Below are 17589 nucleotides of genomic sequence, written 5' to 3' on the forward strand. Positions count from 1 at the left end.
AGACTTGAATTGGAAAAGGAACCATATTAACAATCCTTTACCACTCACACACGGCGGAAGTTTATACTTTAATTCAGTGAGCTAAGAAAAGCGTGTTGTGGGTCCCCTACGAGCCATGGTGCTTGCTTCATCATGATTTGGCACCAGTCATTAGCCGCAGCTCTGCTAATGAGCCACTGAGGTCAGTTTCAATAATTACTCAAAAACATAACCATGCAGCCCACCCCTCAACTGTGTATTTATCTTGCTTTTCTGCTGTTCGTGTGATTAGCTGGGAGGAGCTCACGGCGACATCCTCCCTATAAAAGTGTAGATGGATCACTCTCTAACTCTTTCTTGCTTCACATACAAATGGCTTGAAAGGTGCAGGGAAGATGCAGGTCTAATAGACAGAATAGAAGGTCTGTTCCAGGTGGGTTTCTCTGCATTGGTGTCCCATCACAGGTCCACAAGTGTAATGTGTGATCTTTGACTCCTGGCATTTCACAAGCAGGCGGCCAGGAAACGGTTTCAGCCTATCAACTACTGAGGAGACGCAGCCTCTGAATGAGGAATGAGGAAGCAATGAATACATCCAGCCTATCACAGGAACAGCCCTGAGTGTTCCGAATTATAAATTCTCCATGTCACTGTTTGTCGTTGAGCCCAAGTAGCTCGCCGTGATCGTATAGTGGTTAGTACTCTGCGTTGTGGCCGCAGCAACCTCGGTTCGAACCCGAGTCACGGCATAGTGGTTGGCAATGTCATGGCAGTTGGGTGTTAATTTTACAGAATTAGCAAATGTACCAGTAGTTTTTGTAAAATGTCTATTAAAAACAGATCCTTTCAAATATTTAAACCATCTAACAACAAATGATTTAAACTCGCATGATTATAAGCTGTAGCTATAATGTATTTACTTACATAAATTATCGTTCTTGAACCTATTGGGGGTGGAGGGGGAGCGGAGCTCACCCCCCAGGTGCAGTTGAGTGACCTGTGTTGTGGCTCTCTAGAGGGAAGGCACAAATTTTGCTGTCACCCAGCCCAATCCAGACGTGTATTGGGGCCAGGTTTCAGGCAAATAGAGCAGTAAGTGCAGAGAAATGTTCACTCTCTAAAAGTGGCATTTCTAAAATAGTAAAGTTAAATCCAACCTCACCAGTAAGTAGGATTTTCAATAAATAAATAAAGCTACTCCTCTCCGATATGGAATTACCAAATAAAAAGTATAGGGGAATACCCAGAGCTAACCTATGAGAGGGGTAGACCTCACAGTAGTGAAAAATGAAATAGACTGTTTGGTACTTACAGGACATGCGAACCTCCAAAGTACATATCTTATTTTTTACTTACATAGCATCATGCACCTAGGACTACCTAGGGCCTACCTTAGGGGTAAATTATATGTACTAAAAGGGGAGTTTAAGGCTTGGCAAGTAGGCTGGGACTCCCGTGGGAGACCCCTGAGTCTATGCCCAGAACCATAACTCTGCCAGTCGAGTACTTACCTAAAAGCCGATAACTCACTTTTCTTCCATAGGCTAACATTGAGTGGTTTCACTTGGAAATTCTTCTAAGTGGTGTGGAGTTTTGGAACTTTAAAATATTCATCTAAAATCAGCCGAACAACGAATTATGATTTACTCACCCGTTATCAGGAGAGACCTCAGTGCTGCATCTTGGAGCTCAGTACTGACCCTGAAAAGTAATTTTAACCGTACTTACCAGTAACTCGAATTTCCTTCCATGGGATATCATTGCCTGCTTTTTGCTGAAAATGTTCTAAGTATCGATTTTTGAAACTTACAAATATTCTTTAAAAATCGTACCAACTGTGAAAACGTAATTGTTTACCTGTTTTAGATAGATGTCCCAGTACTGAGCCTAGGAGACCAGCACTGGATTACAAAAGTAACGAGAACGTACTTTACCCGTAACTTGAATTTTCATCCATAGGAAACCATTGACTGTTTTTCTGTGAAATTTCTTCTAAGTGTCGATTTTGGAAACATTTAAATATTCCTTAAAAATCGCCTGTATAACTTAAACGCAGTTTCTCAACTGCTTACAGGTGGTACAGTAGTGCTGGATCTAGGATCCAACACTGACCTAGAAAAAGTAACCATAACCCCACTTACCTGCTAAGTGAATTTCCTTCCATAGGATAACATTGGTAATTTGATCAGCAAAAGTTTCTAAGTGTCAACTTTTAAAATAGCAAAATATTGCTTAAACATCACAACAGTAACTAAAACGAATTTACTCACTTGTTTCCAAGAACTGTCCCAGTACTGAATCTAGGATCCAGTCCTGGATTTAGAAAAGTAATCCTGAAAGTAATTAATTGCATATAACTTAAAATTCCCATTGAGCTCAATGTATTATTGTGATTCAAATTGTGTTGCCTATTGCAATAAACTGTAACTATTACCTGCAAAAGTCAAATGCCTATTGCAAAGTATTTAACTAAAGCATCTCATTCTGAGAAAGTATATTTTGATACCTATTGTTGGTTCTAAAATAAAACAACAATATCTTTTTTATGCAAACCAATGGCCTAGAGTTCAGTTCTTGAGTGTGTGAGACCATTTGCTCACTGAGTGTGTACAACAAATGTTTTACACTGTACTCTGATACTGCCTTACTGCTCGGCAAGCTACCACTTTAGAGAGTAAGGTTATATCTAACTTTAGCCTCTGCCAAACCTCCTGGGACTGGGGACTCTGTGCACACTGTACCTATTTGGGAACAGTATATACAGAGCCACTTTCTCACAGTAGTGATAAAGTGATTAGAGTCCGAAGGCCAACATAAAGATACAGCAAAACGTGAGGTGAAAAGCAAAAAGGTTGCTGGTAGGCCACCTTAAGGATGCCAGGTCTAACAAAAATGAACTAAGGATAACATGAGTAAAACATCAGGTTTCTCTACTGCATTTGGTGAGACAAGTGGGCCTTCTTTTATCTTCCATTCAAGCAATCTTTGACAGACCCCTTTATTATAGAGCTTTTCAAGGATTAAAGATAAGGCACTTACAAAGGAGTCCCAAATACTCAGAGATGGTTGACTTCTGTAATATGGGTCGTAGACTAAAAGCAGCGCAAAAACAGAGTGCAACAGGGTCCAAAAAATTTAGTGCCACAAGAGAGTTTGAATGCAAGCGTATCCTTTTACAGATCCAGAGATATACTCATGCAATTTTTGTTTTTAGGACAGAACGTGCATGATGAAAAAAACATTGTTTTTAAAAAGCGCATTGTAGAATATCAGTACTTTGATGTGGGAAAACTTCAAAACTTTCAAACAAAATATTTGCATGCAGCTTATAGTAAGTTGTTGTGGCCGAGTGGTTAAGGCGATGGACTAGAAATCCATTGGGGTATCCCCGCGCAGGTTCGAATCCTGCCAACAATGAGAATCTTTTTATTATCGGCTACAATTTCAAAAGTTAACCTTTAGTATTTCTTCCATTTCAGTTTTATGAATAGGTGGCTTATTTTTGTGTCACTATTGCCTCTCCACATATTTGTTATCGCTACCTCTTTCATGTCTTTGCTACACCTCATTCCTACTTTAGCACTGGTGTAAACGCTTCAAATTATTATACCGTTGCTCTCTCATTCATACCTGCGCATGCACTTGAAAGTTACTTTACCAATAAAAGACGCAAAGAGAGAAATAGAACAAAAGTGCTGGCTGGATTGGCAAACACACTTCATAAAACTGCATTTTCTTTTTTATTCTCCCCCGTGTTACATGCTTAACCTCTCCATGTGTAATTTCTCTTAACTTGCTGTCCCAGGAAGAGAATTTCATCTACAGGCTCTTTCTGTGTTTTTTTTCCCTAGTCTGTCTTTCCCATTTCTTAGCTGTGTAACTCTTCCTGTACGCGCTCTATTTAAACGCCATCAATCTCATTTGAGCTCCTTCCTCCCGCTTCTGTTTTCTCCACCTCTCATACTGCCAGTTCTCTCTTTCTCTGTGGTTGGTGGCTACTTTCCTGAGCTTCCGAAGCCACGTGGTTCCTGCCTCTTGTTGTCAGACTTGAATTGGAAAAGGAACCATTTTAACAAGCCTTTACCACTCACACACGGCGGAAGTTTATACTTTAATTCAGTGAGCTAAGAAAAGCGTGTTGTGGGTCCCCTACGAGCCATGGTGCTTGCTTCATCATGATTTGGCACCAGTCATTAGCCGCAGCTCTGCTAATGAGCCACTGAGGTCAGTTTCAATAATTACTCAAAAACATAACCATGCAGCCCACCCCTCAACTGTGTATTTATCTTGCTTTTCTGCTGTTCGTGTGATTAGCTGGGAGGAGCTCACGGCGACATCCTCCCTATAAAAGTGTAGATGGATCACTCTCTAACTCTTTCTTGCTTCACATACAAATGGCTTGAAAGGTGCAGGGAAGATGCAGGTCTAATAGACAGAATAGAAGGTCTGTTCCAGGTGGGTTTCTCTGCATTGGTGTCCCATCACAGGTCCGCAAGTGTAATGTGTGATCTTTGACTCCTGGCATTTCACAAGCAGGCGGCCAGGAAACGGTTTCAGCCTATCAACTACTGAGGAGACGCAGCCTCTGAATGAGGAATGAGGAAGCAATGAATACCTCCAGCCTATCACAGGAACAGCCCTGAGTGTTCCGAATTATAAATTCTCCATGTCACTGTTTGTCGTTGAGCCCAAGTAGCTCGCCGTGATCATATAGTGGTTAGTATTCTGCGTTGTGGCCGCAGCAACCTCGGTTCGAATCCGAGTCACGGCATTGTGGTTGGCAATGTCATGGCAGTTGGGTGTTAATTTTACAGAATTAGCAAATGTACCAGTAGTTTTTGTAAAATGTCTATTAAAAACAGATCCTTTCAAATATTTAAACCATCTAACAACAAATGATTTAAACTCGCATGATTATAAGCTGTAGCTATAATGTATTTCTTACATAAATTATCGTTCTTGAACCTATTGGGGGTGGAGGGGGAGCGGAGCTCACCCCCCAGGTGCAGTTGAGTGACCTGTGTTGTGGCTCTCTAGAGGGAAGGCACAAATTTTGCTGTCACCCAGCCCAATCCAGACGTGTATTGGGGCCAGGTTTCAGGCAAATAGAGCAGTAAGTGCAGAGAAATGTTCACTCTCTAAAAGTGGCATTTCTAAAATAGTAAAGTTAAATCCAACCTCACCAGTAAGTAGGATTTTCAATAAATAAATAAAGCTACTCCTCTCCGATATGGAATTACCAAATAAAAAGTATAGGGGAATACCCAGAGCTAACCTATGAGAGGGGTAGATCTCACAGTAGTGAAAAATGAAATAGACTGTTTGGTACTTACAGGACATGCGAACTACCAAAGTACATATCTTATTTTTTACTTACATAGCATCATGCACCTAGGACTACCTAGGGCCTACCTTAGGGGTAAATTATATGTAATAAAAGGGGGGTTTAAGGCTTGGCAAGTAGGCTGGGACTCCCCTGGGAGACCCCTGAGTCTATGCCCAGAACCATAACTCTGCCAGTCGAGTACTTACCTAAAAGCCGATAACTCACTTTTCTTCCATAGGCTAACATTGAGTGGTTTCACTTGGAAATTCTTCTAAGTGGTGTGGAGTTTTGGAACTTTAAAATATTCATCTAAAATCAGCCAAACAACGAATTCTGATTTACTCACCTGTTATCAGGAGAGACCTCAGTGCTGCATCTTGGAGCTCAGTACTGACCCTGAAAAGTAATTTTAACCGTACTTACCAGTAACTCGAATTTCCTTCCATGGGATATCATTGCCTGCTTTTTGCTCAAAATTTTCTAAGTGTCGATTTTTGAAACTTACAAATATTCTATAAAAAATCATACCAACTGTGAAAACGTAATTGTTTACCTGTTTTAGATAGATGTCCCAGTACTGAGCCTAGGAGCCCAGCACTGGATTACAAAAGTAACGAGAACGTACTTTACCCGTAACTTGAATTTTCTTTTTCTTCCATAGGAAACCATTGACTGTTTTTCTGTGAAATTTCTTCTAAGTGTCGATTTTGGAAACATTTAAATATTCCTTAAAAATCGCCTGTATAACTTAAACGCAGTTTCTCAACTGCTTACAGGTGGTACAGTAGTGCTGGATCTAGGATCCAACACTGACCTAGAAAAAGTAACCATAACCCCACTTACCTGCTAAGTGAATTTCCTTCCATAGGATAACATTGGTAATTTGATCAGCAAAAGTTTCTAAGTGTCAACTTTTAAAATAGCAAAATATTGCTTAAACATCACAACAGTAACTAAAACGAATTTACTCACTTGTTTCCAAGAACTGTCCCAGTACTGAATCTAGGATCCAGTCCTGGATTTAGAAAAGTAATCCTGAAAGTAATTAATTGCATATAACTTAAAATTCCCATTGAGCTCAATGTATTATTGTGATTCAAATTGTGTTGCCTATTGCAATAAACTGTAACTATTACCTGCAAAAGTCAAATGCCTATTGCAAAGTATTTAACTAAAGCATCTCATTCTGAGAAAGTATATTTTGATACCTATTGTTGGTTCTAAAATAAAACAACAATATCTTTTTTATGCAAACCAATGGCCTAGAGTTCAGTTCTTGAGTGTGTGAGACCATTTGCTCACTGAGTGTGTACAACAAATGTTTTACACTGTACTCTGATACTGCCTTACTGCTCGGCAAGCTACCACTTTAGAGAGTAAGGTTATATCTAACTTTAGCCTCTGCCAAACCTCCTGGGACTGGGGACTCTGTGCACACTGTACCTATTTGGGAACAGTATATACAGAGCCACTTTCTCACAGTAGTGATAAAGTGATTAGAGTCCGAAGGCCAACATAAAGATACAGCAAAACGTGAGGTGAAAAGCAAAAAGGTTGCTGGTAGGCCACCTTAAGGATGCCAGGTCTAACAAAAATGAACTAAGGATAACATGAGTAAAACATCAGGTTTCTCTACTGCATTTGGTGAGACAAGTGGGCCTTCTTTTATCTTCCATTCAAGCAATCTTTGACAGACCCCTTTATTATAGAGCTTTTCAAGGATTAAAGATAAGGCACTTACAAAGGAGTCCCAAATACTCAGAGATGGTTGACTTCTGTAATATGGGTCGTAGACTAAAAGCAGCGCAAAAACAGAGTGCAACAGGGTCCAAAAAATTTAGTGCCACAAGAGAGTTTGAATGCAAGCGTATCCTTTTACAGATCCAGAGATATACTCATGCAATTTTTGTTTTTAGGACAGAACGTGCATGATGAAAAAAACATTGTTTTTAAAAAGCGCATTGTAGAATATCAGTACTTTGATGTGGGAAAACTTCAAAACTTTCAAACAAAATATTTGCATGCAGCTTATAGTAAGTTGTTGTGGCCGAGTGGTTAAGGCGATGGACTAGAAATCCATTGGGGTATCCCCGCGCAGGTTCGAATCCTGCCAACAATGAGAATCTTTTTATTATCGGCTACAATTTCAAAAGTTAACCTTTAGTATTTCTTCCATTTCAGTTTTATGAATAGGTGGCTTATTTTTGTGTCACTATTGCCTCTCCACATATTTGTTATCGCTACCTCTTTCATGTCTTTGCTACACCTCATTCCTACTTTAGCACTGGTGTAAACGCTTCAAATTATTATACCGTTGCTCTCTCATTCATACCTGCGCATGCACTTGAAAGTTACTTTACCAATAAAAGACGCAAAGAGAGAAATAGAACAAAAGTGCTGGCTGGATTGGCAAACACACTTCATAAAACTGCATTTTCTTTTTTATTCTCCCCCGTGTTACATGCTTAACCTCTCCATGTGTAATTTCTCTTAACTTGCTGTCCCAGGAAGAGAATTTCATCTACAGGCTCTTTCTGTGTTTTTTTTCCCTAGTCTGTCTTTCCCATTTCTTAGCTGTGTAACTCTTCCTGTACGCGCTCTATTTAAACGCCATCAATCTCATTTGAGCTCCTTCCTCCCGCTTCTGTTTTCTCCACCTCTCATACTGCCAGTTCTCTCTTTCTCTGTGGTTGGTGGCTACTTTCCTGAGCTTCCGAAGCCACGTGGTTCCTGCCTCTTGTTGTCAGACTTGAATTGGAAAAGGAACCATTTTAACAAGCCTTTACCACTCACACACGGCGGAAGTTTATACTTTAATTCAGTGAGCTAAGAAAAGCGTGTTGTGGGTCCCCTACGAGCCATGGTGCTTGCTTCATCATGATTTGGCACCAGTCATTAGCCGCAGCTCTGCTAATGAGCCACTGAGGTCAGTTTCAATAATTACTCAAAAACATAACCATGCAGCCCACCCCTCAACTGTGTATTTATCTTGCTTTTCTGCTGTTCGTGTGATTAGCTGGGAGGAGCTCACGGCGACATCCTCCCTATAAAAGTGTAGATGGATCACTCTCTAACTCTTTCTTGCTTCACATACAAATGGCTTGAAAGGTGCAGGGAAGATGCAGGTCTAATGGACAGAATAGAAGGTCTGTTCCAGGTGGGTTTCTCTGCATTGGTGTCCCATCACAGGTCCGCAAGTGTAATGTGTGATCTTTGACTCCTGGCATTTCACAAGCAGGCGGCCAGGAAACGGTTTCAGCCTATCAACTACTGAGGAGACGCAGCCTCTGAATGAGGAATGAGGAAGCAATGAATACCTCCAGCCTATCACAGGAACAGCCCTGAGTGTTCCGAATTATAAATTCTCCATGTCACTGTTTGTCGTTGAGCCCAAGTAGCTCGCCGTGATCGTATAGTGGTTAGTACTCTGCGTTGTGGCCGCAGCAACCTCGGTTCGAATCCGAGTCACGGCATAGTGGTTGGCAATGTCATGGCAGTTGGGTGTTAATTTTACAGAATTAGCAAATGTACCAGTAGTTTTTGTAAAATGTCTATTAAAAACAGATCCTTTCAAATATTTAAACCATCTAACAACAAATGATTTAAACTCGCATGATTATAAGCTGTAGCTATAATGTATTTACTTACATAAATTATCGTTCTTGAACCTATTGGGGGTGGAGGGGGAGCGGAGCTCACCCCCCAGGTGCAGTTGAGTGACCTGTGTTGTGGCTCTCTAGAGGGAAGGCACAAATTTTGCTGTCACCCAGCCCAATCCAGACGTGTATTGGGGCCAGGTTTCAGGCAAATAGAGCAGTAAGTGCAGAGAAATGTTCACTCTCTAAAAGTGGCATTTCTAAAATAGTAAAGTTAAATCCAACCTCACCAGTAAGTAGGATTTTCAATAAATAAATAAAGCTACTCCTCTCCGATATGGAATTACCAAATAAAAAGTATAGGGGAATACCCAGAGCTAACCTATGAGAGGGGTAGATCTCACAGTAGTGAAAAATGAAATAGACTGTTTGGTACTTACAGGACATGCGAACTACCAAAGTACATATCTTATTTTTTACTTACATAGCATCATGCACCTAGGACTACCTAGGGCCTACCTTAGGGGTAAATTATATGTAATAAAAGGGGGGTTTAAGGCTTGGCAAGTAGGCTGGGACTCCCCTGGGAGACCCCTGAGTCTATGCCCAGAACCATAACTCTGCCAGTCGAGTACTTACCTAAAAGCCGATAACTCACTTTTCTTCCATAGGCTAACATTGAGTGGTTTCACTTGGAAATTCTTCTAAGTGGTGTGGAGTTTTGGAACTTTAAAATATTCATCTAAAATCAGCCAAACAACGAATTCTGATTTACTCACCTGTTATCAGGAGAGACCTCAGTGCTGCATCTTGGAGCTCAGTACTGACCCTGAAAAGTAATTTTAACCGTACTTACCAGTAACTCGAATTTCCTTCCATGGGATATCATTGCCTGCTTTTTGCTCAAAATTTTCTAAGTGTCGATTTTTGAAACTTACAAATATTCTATAAAAAATCATACCAACTGTGAAAACGTAATTGTTTACCTGTTTTAGATAGATGTCCCAGTACTGAGCCTAGGAGCCCAGCACTGGATTACAAAAGTAACGAGAACGTACTTTACCCGTAACTTGAATTTTCTTCCATAGGAAACCATTGACTGTTTTTCTGTGAAATTTCTTCTAAGTGTCGATTTTGGAAACATTTAAATATTCCTTAAAAATCGCCTGTATAACTTAAACGCAGTTTCTCAACTGCTTACAGGTGGTACAGTAGTGCTGGATCTAGGATCCAACACTGACCTAGAAAAAGTAACCATAACCCCACTTACCTGCTAAGTGAATTTCCTTCCATAGGATAACATTGGTAATTTGATCAGCAAAAGTTTCGAAGTGTCAACTTTTAAAATAGCAAAATATTGCTTAAAAATCACAACAGTAACTAAAACGAATTTACTCACTTGTTTCCAAGAACTGTCCCATGACTGAATCTAGGATCCAGTCCTGGATTTAGAAAAGTAATCCTGAAAGTAATTAATTGCATATAACTTAAAATTCCCATTGAGCTCAATGTATTATTGTGATTCAAATTGTGTTGCCTATTGCAATAAACTGTAACTATGACCTGCAAAAGTCAATTGCCTATTGCAAAGTATTTAACTAAAGCATCTCATTCTGAGAAAGTAAATTTTGATACCTATTGTTGGTTCTAAAATAAAACAACAATATCTTTTGTATGCAAACCAATGGCCTAGAGTTCAGTTCTTGAGTGTGTGAGACCATTTGCTGACTGAGTGTGTACAACAAATGTTTTACACTGTACTCTGATACTGCCTTACTGCTCGGCAAGCTACCACTTTAGAGAGTAAGGTTATATCTAACTTTAGCCTCTGCCAAACCTCTGGGGACTGGGGACTCTGTGCACACTGTACCTATTTGGGAACAGTATATACAGAGCCACTTTCTCACAGTAGTGATAAAGTGATTAGAGTCCTAAGGCCAACATAAAGATACAGCAAAACGTGAGGTGAAAAGCAAAAAGGTTGCTGGTAGGCCACCTTAAGGATGCCAGGTCTAACAAAAATGAACTAAGATTAACATGAGTAAAACATCAGGTTTCTCTACTGCATTTGGTGAGACAAGTGGGCCTTCTTTTATCTTCCATTCAAGCAATCTTTGACAGACCCCTTTATTATAGAGCTTTTCAAGGATTAAAGATAAGGCACTTACAAAGGAGTCCCAAATACTCAGAGATGGTTGACTTCTGTAATATGGGTCGTAGACTAAAAGCAGCGCAAAAACAGAGTGCAACAGGGTCCAAAAAATTGAGTGCCACAAGAGAGTTTGAATGCAAGCGTATCCTTTTACAGATCCAGAGATATACTCATGCAATTTTTGTTTTTAGGACAGAACGTGCATGATGAAAAAAACATTGTTTTTAAAAAGCGCATTGTAGAATATCAGTACTTTGATGTGGGAAAACTTCAAAACTTTCAAACAAAATATTTGCATGCAGCTTACAGTAAGTTGTTGTGGCCGAGTGGTTAAGGCGATGGACTAGAAATCCATTGGGGTATCCCCGCGCAGGTTCGAATCCTGCCAACTACGAGAATCTTTTTATTATCGGCTACAATTTCAGAAGTTAACCTTTAGTATTTCTTCCATTTCAGTTTTATGAATAGGTGGCTTATTTTTGTGTCACTATTGCCTCTCCACATATTTGTTATCGCTACCTCTTTCATGTCTTTGCTACACCTCATTCCTACTTTAGCACTGGTGTAAACGCTTCAAATTATTATACCGTTGCTCTCTCATTCATACCTGCGCATGCACTTGAAAGTTACTTTACCAATAAAAGATGCAAAGAGAGAAATAGAACAAAAGTGCTGGCTGGATTGGCAAACACACTTCATAAAACTGCATTTTCTTTTTTATTCTCCCCCGTGTTACATGCTTAACCTCTCCATGTGTAATTTCTCTTAACCTGCTGTCCCAGGAAGAGAATTTCATCTACAGGCTCTTTCTGTGTTTTTTTCCCTAGTCTGTCTTTCCCATTTCTTAGCTGTGTAACTGTTCCTTTACGCGCTCTATTTAAACGCCATCAATCTCATTTGAGCTCCTTGCTCCCGCTTCTGTTTTCTCCACCTCTCATACTGCTAGTTCTCTCTTTCTCTGTGGTTGGTGGCTACTTTCCTGAGCTTCCGAAGCCACGTGGTTCCTGCCTCTTGTTGTCAGACTTGAATTGGAAAAGGAACCATATTAACAAGCCTTTACCACTCACACACGGCGGAAGTTTATACTTTAATTCAGTGAGCTAAGAAAAGCGTGTTGTGGGTCCCCTACGAGCCATGGTGCTTGCTTCATCATGATTTGGCACCAGTCATTAGCCGCAGCTCTGCTAATGAGCCACTGAGGTCAGTTTCAATAATTACTCAAAAACATAACCATGCAGCCCACCCCTCAACTGTGTATTTATCTTGCTTTTCTGCTGTTCGTGTGATTAGCTGGGAGGAGCTCACGGCGACATCCTCCCTATAAAAGTGTAGATGGATCACTCTCTAACTCTTTCTTGCTTCACATACAAATGGCTTGAAAGGTGCAGGGAAGATGCAGGTCTAATAGACAGAATAGAAGGTCTGTTCCAGGTGGGTTTCTCTGCATTGGTGTCCCATCACAGGTCCGCAAGTGTAATGTGTGATCTTTGACTCCTGGCATTTCACAAGCAGGCGGCCAGGAAACGGTTTCAGCCTATCAACTACTGAGGAGACGCAGCCTCTGAATGAGGAATGAGGAAGCAATGAATACATCCAGCCTATCACAGGAACAGCCCTGAGTGTTCCGAATTATAAATTCTCCATGTCACTGTTTGTCGTTGAGCCCAAGTAGCTCGCCGTGATCGTATAGTGGTTAGTACTCTGCGTTGTGGCCGCAGCAACCTCGGTTTGAATCCGAGTCACGGCATTGTGGTTGGCAATGTCATGGCAGTTGGGTGTTAATTTTACAGAATTAGCAAATGTACCAGTAGTTTTTGTAAAATGTCTATTAAAAACAGATCCTTTCAAATATTTAAACCATCTAACAACAAATGATTTAAACTCGCATGATTATAAGCTGTAGCTATAATGTATTTACTTACATAAATTATCGTTCTTGAACCTATTGGGGGTGGAGGGGGAGCGGAGCTCACCCCCCAGGTGCAGTTGAGTGACCTGTGTTGTGGCTCTCTAGAGGGAAGGCACAGATTTTGCTGTCACCCAGCCCAATCCAGACGTGTATTGGGGCCAGGTTTCAGGCAAATAGAGCAGTAAGTGCAGAGAAATGTTCACTCTCTAAAAGTGGCATTTCTAAAATAGTAAAGTTAAATCCAACCTCACCAGTAAGTAGGATTTTCAATAAATAAATAAAGCTACTCCTCTCCGATATGGAATTACCAAATAAAAAGTATAGGGGAATACCCAGAGCTAACCTATGAGAGGGGTAGACCTCACAGTAGTGAAAAATGAAATAGACTGTTTGGTACTTACAGGACATGCGAACCACCAAAGTACATATCTTATTTTTTACTTACATAGCATCATACACCTAGGACTACCTAGGGCCTACCTTAGGTGTAAATTATATGTAATAAAAGGGGAGTTTAAGGCTTGGCAAGTAGGCTGGGACTCCCCTGGGAGACCCCTGAGTCTATGCCCAGAACCATAACTCTGCCAGTCGAGTACTTACCTAAAAGCCGATAATTCACTTTTCTTCCATAGGCTAACATTGAGTGGTTTCACTTGGAAATTCTTCTAAGTGGTGTGGAGTTTTGGAACTTTAAAATATTCATCTAAAATCAGCCGAACAACGAATTCTGATTTACTCACCTGTTATCAGGAGAGACCTCAGTGCTGCATCTTGGAGCTCGGTACTGACCCTGAAAAGTAATTTTAACCGTACTTACCAGTAACTCGAATTTCCGTCCATGGGATATCATTGCCTGCTTTTTGCTGAAAATTTTCTAAGTGTCGATTTTTGAAACTTACAAATATTCTTTAAAAATCGTACCAACTGTGAAAACGTAATTGTTTACCTGTTTTAGATAGATGTCCCAGTACTGAGCCTAGGAGCCCAGCACTGGATTACAAAAGTAACGAGAACGTACTTTACCCGTAACTTGAATTTTCTTCCATAGGAAACCATTGACTGTTTTTCTGTGAAATTTCTTCTAAGTGTCGATTTTGCAAACATGTAAATATTCCTTAAAAATCGCCTGTATAACTTAAACGCAGTTTCTCAACTGCTTACAGGTGGTACAGTAGTTCTGGATCTAGGATCCAACACTGACCTAGAAAAAGTAACCATAACCCCACTTACCTGCTAAGTGAATTTCCTTCCATAGGATAACATTGGTAATTTGATCAGCAAAAGTTTCGGTCAACTTTTAAAATAGCAAAATATTGCTTAAAAATCACAACAGTAACTAAAACGAATTTACTCACTTGTTTCCAAGAACTGTCCCAGGACTGAATCTAGGATCCAGTCCTGGATTTAGAAAAGTAATCCTGAAAGTAATTAATTGCATATAACTTAAAATTCCCATTGAGCTCAATGTATTATTGTGATTCAAATTGTGTTGCCTATTGCAATAAACTGTAACTATGACCTGCAAAAGTCAATTGCCTATTGCAAAGTATTTAACTAAAGCATCTCATTCTGAGAAAGTATATTTTGATACCTATTGTTGGTTCTAAAATAAAACAACAATATCTTTTGTATGCAAACCAATGGCCTAGAGTTCAGTTCTTGAGTGTGTGAGACCATTTGCTGACTGAGTGTGTACAACAAATGTTTTACACTGTACTCTGATACTGCCTTACTGCTCGGCAAGCTACCACTTTAGAGAGTAAGGTTATATCTAACTTTAGCCTCTGCCAAACCTCTGGGGACTGGGGACTCTGTGCACACTGTACCTATTTGGGGACAGTATATACAGAGCCACTTTCTCACAGTAGTGATAAAGTGATTAGAGTCCTAAGGCCAACATAAAGATACAGCAAAACGTGAGGTGAAAAGCAAAAAGGTTGCTGGTAGGCCACCTTAAGGATGCCAGGTCTAACAAAAACTGAACTAAGGATAACATGAGTAAAACATCAGGTTTCTCTACTGCATTTGGTGAGACAAGTGGGCCTTCTTTTATCTTCCATTCAAGCAATCTTTGACAGACCCCTTTATTATAGAGCTTTTTAAGGATTAAAGATAAGGCACTTACAAAGGAGTCCCAAATACTCAGAGATGGTTGACTTCTGTAATATGGGTCGTAGACTAAAAGCAGCGCAAAAACAGAGTGCAACAGGGTCCAAAAAACTTGAGTGCCACAAGAGAGTTTGAATGCAAGCGTATCCTTTTACAGATCCACAGATATACTCATGCAATTTTTGTTTTTAGGACAGAACGTGCATGATGAAAAAAACATTGTTTTTAAAAAGCGCATTGCAGAATATCAGTACTTTGATGTGGGAAAACTTCAAAACTTTCAAACAAAATATTTGTAGACAGCTTACAGCAAGTTGTTGTGGCCGAGTGGTTAAGGCGATGGACTCGCAATCCATTGGGGTATCCCCGCGCAGGTTTGAATCCTGCCAACAACGAGAATCTTTTTATTATCGGCTACAATTTCAGAAGTTAACCGTTAGTATTTCTTCCATTTCAGTTTTATAAATAGGTGGCTTATTTTTGTGTCACTATTGCCTCTCCACATATTTGTTATCGCTACCTCTTTCATGTCTTTGCTACACCTCATTCCTACTTTAGCACTGGTGTAAACGCTTCAAATTATTATACCGTTGCTCTCTCATTCATACCTGCGCATGCACTTGAAAGTTACTTTACCAATAAAAGACGCAAAGAGAGAAATAGAACAAAAGTGCTGGCTGGATTGGCAAACACACTTCATAAAACTGCATTTTCTTTTTTATTCTCCCCCGTGTTACATGCTTAACCTCCCCATGTGTAATTTCTCTTAACCTGCTGTCCCAGGAAGAGAATTTCATCTACAGGCTCTTTCTGTGTTTTTTTCCCTAGTCTGTCTTTCCCATTTCTTAGCTGTGTAACTGTTCCTTTACGCGCTCTATTTAAACGCCATCAAGCTCATTTGAGCTCCTTGCTCCCGCTTCTGTTTTCTCCACCTCTCATACTGCCAGTTCTCTCTTTCTCTGTGGTTGGTGGCTACTTTCCTGAGCTTCCGAAGCCACATGGTTCCTGCCTCTTGTTGTCAGACTTGAATTGGAAAAGGAACCATATTAACAAGCCTTTACCACTCACACACGGCGGAAGTTTATACTTTAATTCAGTGAGCTAAGAAAAGCGTGTTGTGGGTCCCCTACGAGCCATGGTGCTTGCTTCATCATGATTTGGCACCAGTCATTAGCCGCAGCTCTGCTAATGAGCCACTGAGGTCAGTTTCAATATTTACTCAAAAACATAACCATGCAGCCCACCCCTCAACTGTGTATTTATCTTGCTTTTCTGCTGTTCGTGTGATTAGCTGGGAGGAGCTCACGGCGACATCCTCCCTATAAAAGTGTAGATGGATCACTCTCTAACTCTTTCTTGCTTCACATACAAATGGCTTGAAAGGTGCAGGGAAGATGCAGGTCTAATAGACAGAATAGAAGGTCTGTGCCAGGTGGGTTTCTCTGCATTGGTGTCCCATCACAGGTCCGCAAGTGTAATGTGTGATCTTTGACTCCTGGCATTTCACAAGCAGGCGGCCAGGAAACGGTTTCAGCCTATCAACCACTGAGGAGACGCAGCCTCTGAATGAGGAATGAGGAAGCAATGAATACATCCAGCCTATCACAGGAACAGCCCTGAGTGTTCCGAATTATAAATTCTCCATGTCACTGTATGTCGTTGAGCCCAAGTAGCTCGCCGTGATCGTATAGTGGTTAGTACTCTGCGTTGTGGCCGCAGCAACCTCGGTTCGAATCCGAGTCGCGGCAGTTGGGTGTTAATTTTACAGAATTAGCAAATGTACCAGTGGTTTTTATAAAATGTCTATTAAAAACAGATCCTTTCAAATATTTAAACCATCTAACAACAAATGATTTAAACTCGCATGATTATAAGCTGTAGCTATAATGTATTTACTTACATAAATTATTGTTCTTGAACCTATTGGGGGTGGAGGGGGAGCGGAGCTCACCCCCCAGGTGCAGTTGAGTGACCTGTGTTGTGGCTCTCTAGAGGGAAGGCACAAATTTTGCTGTCACCCAGCCCAATCAAGACGTGTATTGGGGCCAGGTTTCAGGCAAATAGAGCAGTAAGTGCAGAGAAATGTTCACTCTCTAAAAGTGGCATTTCTAAAATAGTAAAGTTAAATCCAACCTCACCAGTAAGTAGGATTTTCAATAAATAAATAAAGCTACTCCTCTCCGATATGGAATTACCAAATAAAAAGTATAGGGGAATATACAGAGCTAACCTATGAGAGGGGTAGACCTCACAGTAGTGAAAAATGAAATAGACTGTTTGGAACTTACAGGACACGCGAACCACCAAAGTACATATCTTATTTTTTACTTACATTGCATCATGCACCTAGGACTACCTAGGGCCTACCTTAGGTGTAAATTATATGTGATAAAAGGGGAGTTTAAGGCTTGGCAAGTAGGCTGGGACTCCCCTGGGAGACCCCTGAGTCTATGCCCAGAACCATAACTCTGCCAGTCGAGTACTTACCTAAAAGCCGATAACTCACTTTTCTTCCATA

The 17589-nt window shown here is 40.5% G+C and overlaps 8 non-coding genes across 8 annotated transcripts; all 8 read left to right on the forward strand.

Annotated features, from left to right (window-relative positions):
* The first annotated feature begins 656 nt into the window (after window positions 1-656).
* TRNAH-GUG (transfer RNA histidin (anticodon GUG)) lies at window positions 657-728 on the forward strand. The gene has a single exon. It is a non-coding gene; the product is annotated as a tRNA-His (tRNA).
* A 2586-nt stretch (window positions 729-3314) lies between these two features.
* Window positions 3315-3396, forward strand: TRNAS-AGA (transfer RNA serine (anticodon AGA)). The gene has a single exon. It is a non-coding gene; the product is annotated as a tRNA-Ser (tRNA).
* Window positions 3397-4678: 1282 nt separating this feature from the next.
* On the forward strand, window positions 4679-4750 carry TRNAH-GUG (transfer RNA histidin (anticodon GUG)). Its single transcript has one exon. It is a non-coding gene; the product is annotated as a tRNA-His (tRNA).
* A 2592-nt stretch (window positions 4751-7342) lies between these two features.
* Window positions 7343-7424, forward strand: TRNAS-AGA (transfer RNA serine (anticodon AGA)). The gene has a single exon. It is a non-coding gene; the product is annotated as a tRNA-Ser (tRNA).
* Window positions 7425-8706: 1282 nt separating this feature from the next.
* TRNAH-GUG (transfer RNA histidin (anticodon GUG)) lies at window positions 8707-8778 on the forward strand. The gene has a single exon. It is a non-coding gene; the product is annotated as a tRNA-His (tRNA).
* A 2587-nt stretch (window positions 8779-11365) lies between these two features.
* On the forward strand, window positions 11366-11447 carry TRNAS-AGA (transfer RNA serine (anticodon AGA)). The gene has a single exon. It is a non-coding gene; the product is annotated as a tRNA-Ser (tRNA).
* Window positions 11448-15384: 3937 nt separating this feature from the next.
* On the forward strand, window positions 15385-15466 carry TRNAA-CGC (transfer RNA alanine (anticodon CGC)). Its single transcript has one exon. It is a non-coding gene; the product is annotated as a tRNA-Ala (tRNA).
* Window positions 15467-16747: 1281 nt separating this feature from the next.
* TRNAH-GUG (transfer RNA histidin (anticodon GUG)) lies at window positions 16748-16819 on the forward strand. Its single transcript has one exon. It is a non-coding gene; the product is annotated as a tRNA-His (tRNA).
* The last annotated feature ends 770 nt before the right edge of the window (window positions 16820-17589 follow it).

Source organism: Triturus cristatus, chromosome 12 (genome assembly GCF_964204655.1).
Source record: "Triturus cristatus chromosome 12, aTriCri1.1, whole genome shotgun sequence".
Taxonomy (NCBI): Eukaryota; Metazoa; Chordata; class Amphibia; order Caudata; family Salamandridae; genus Triturus; species Triturus cristatus.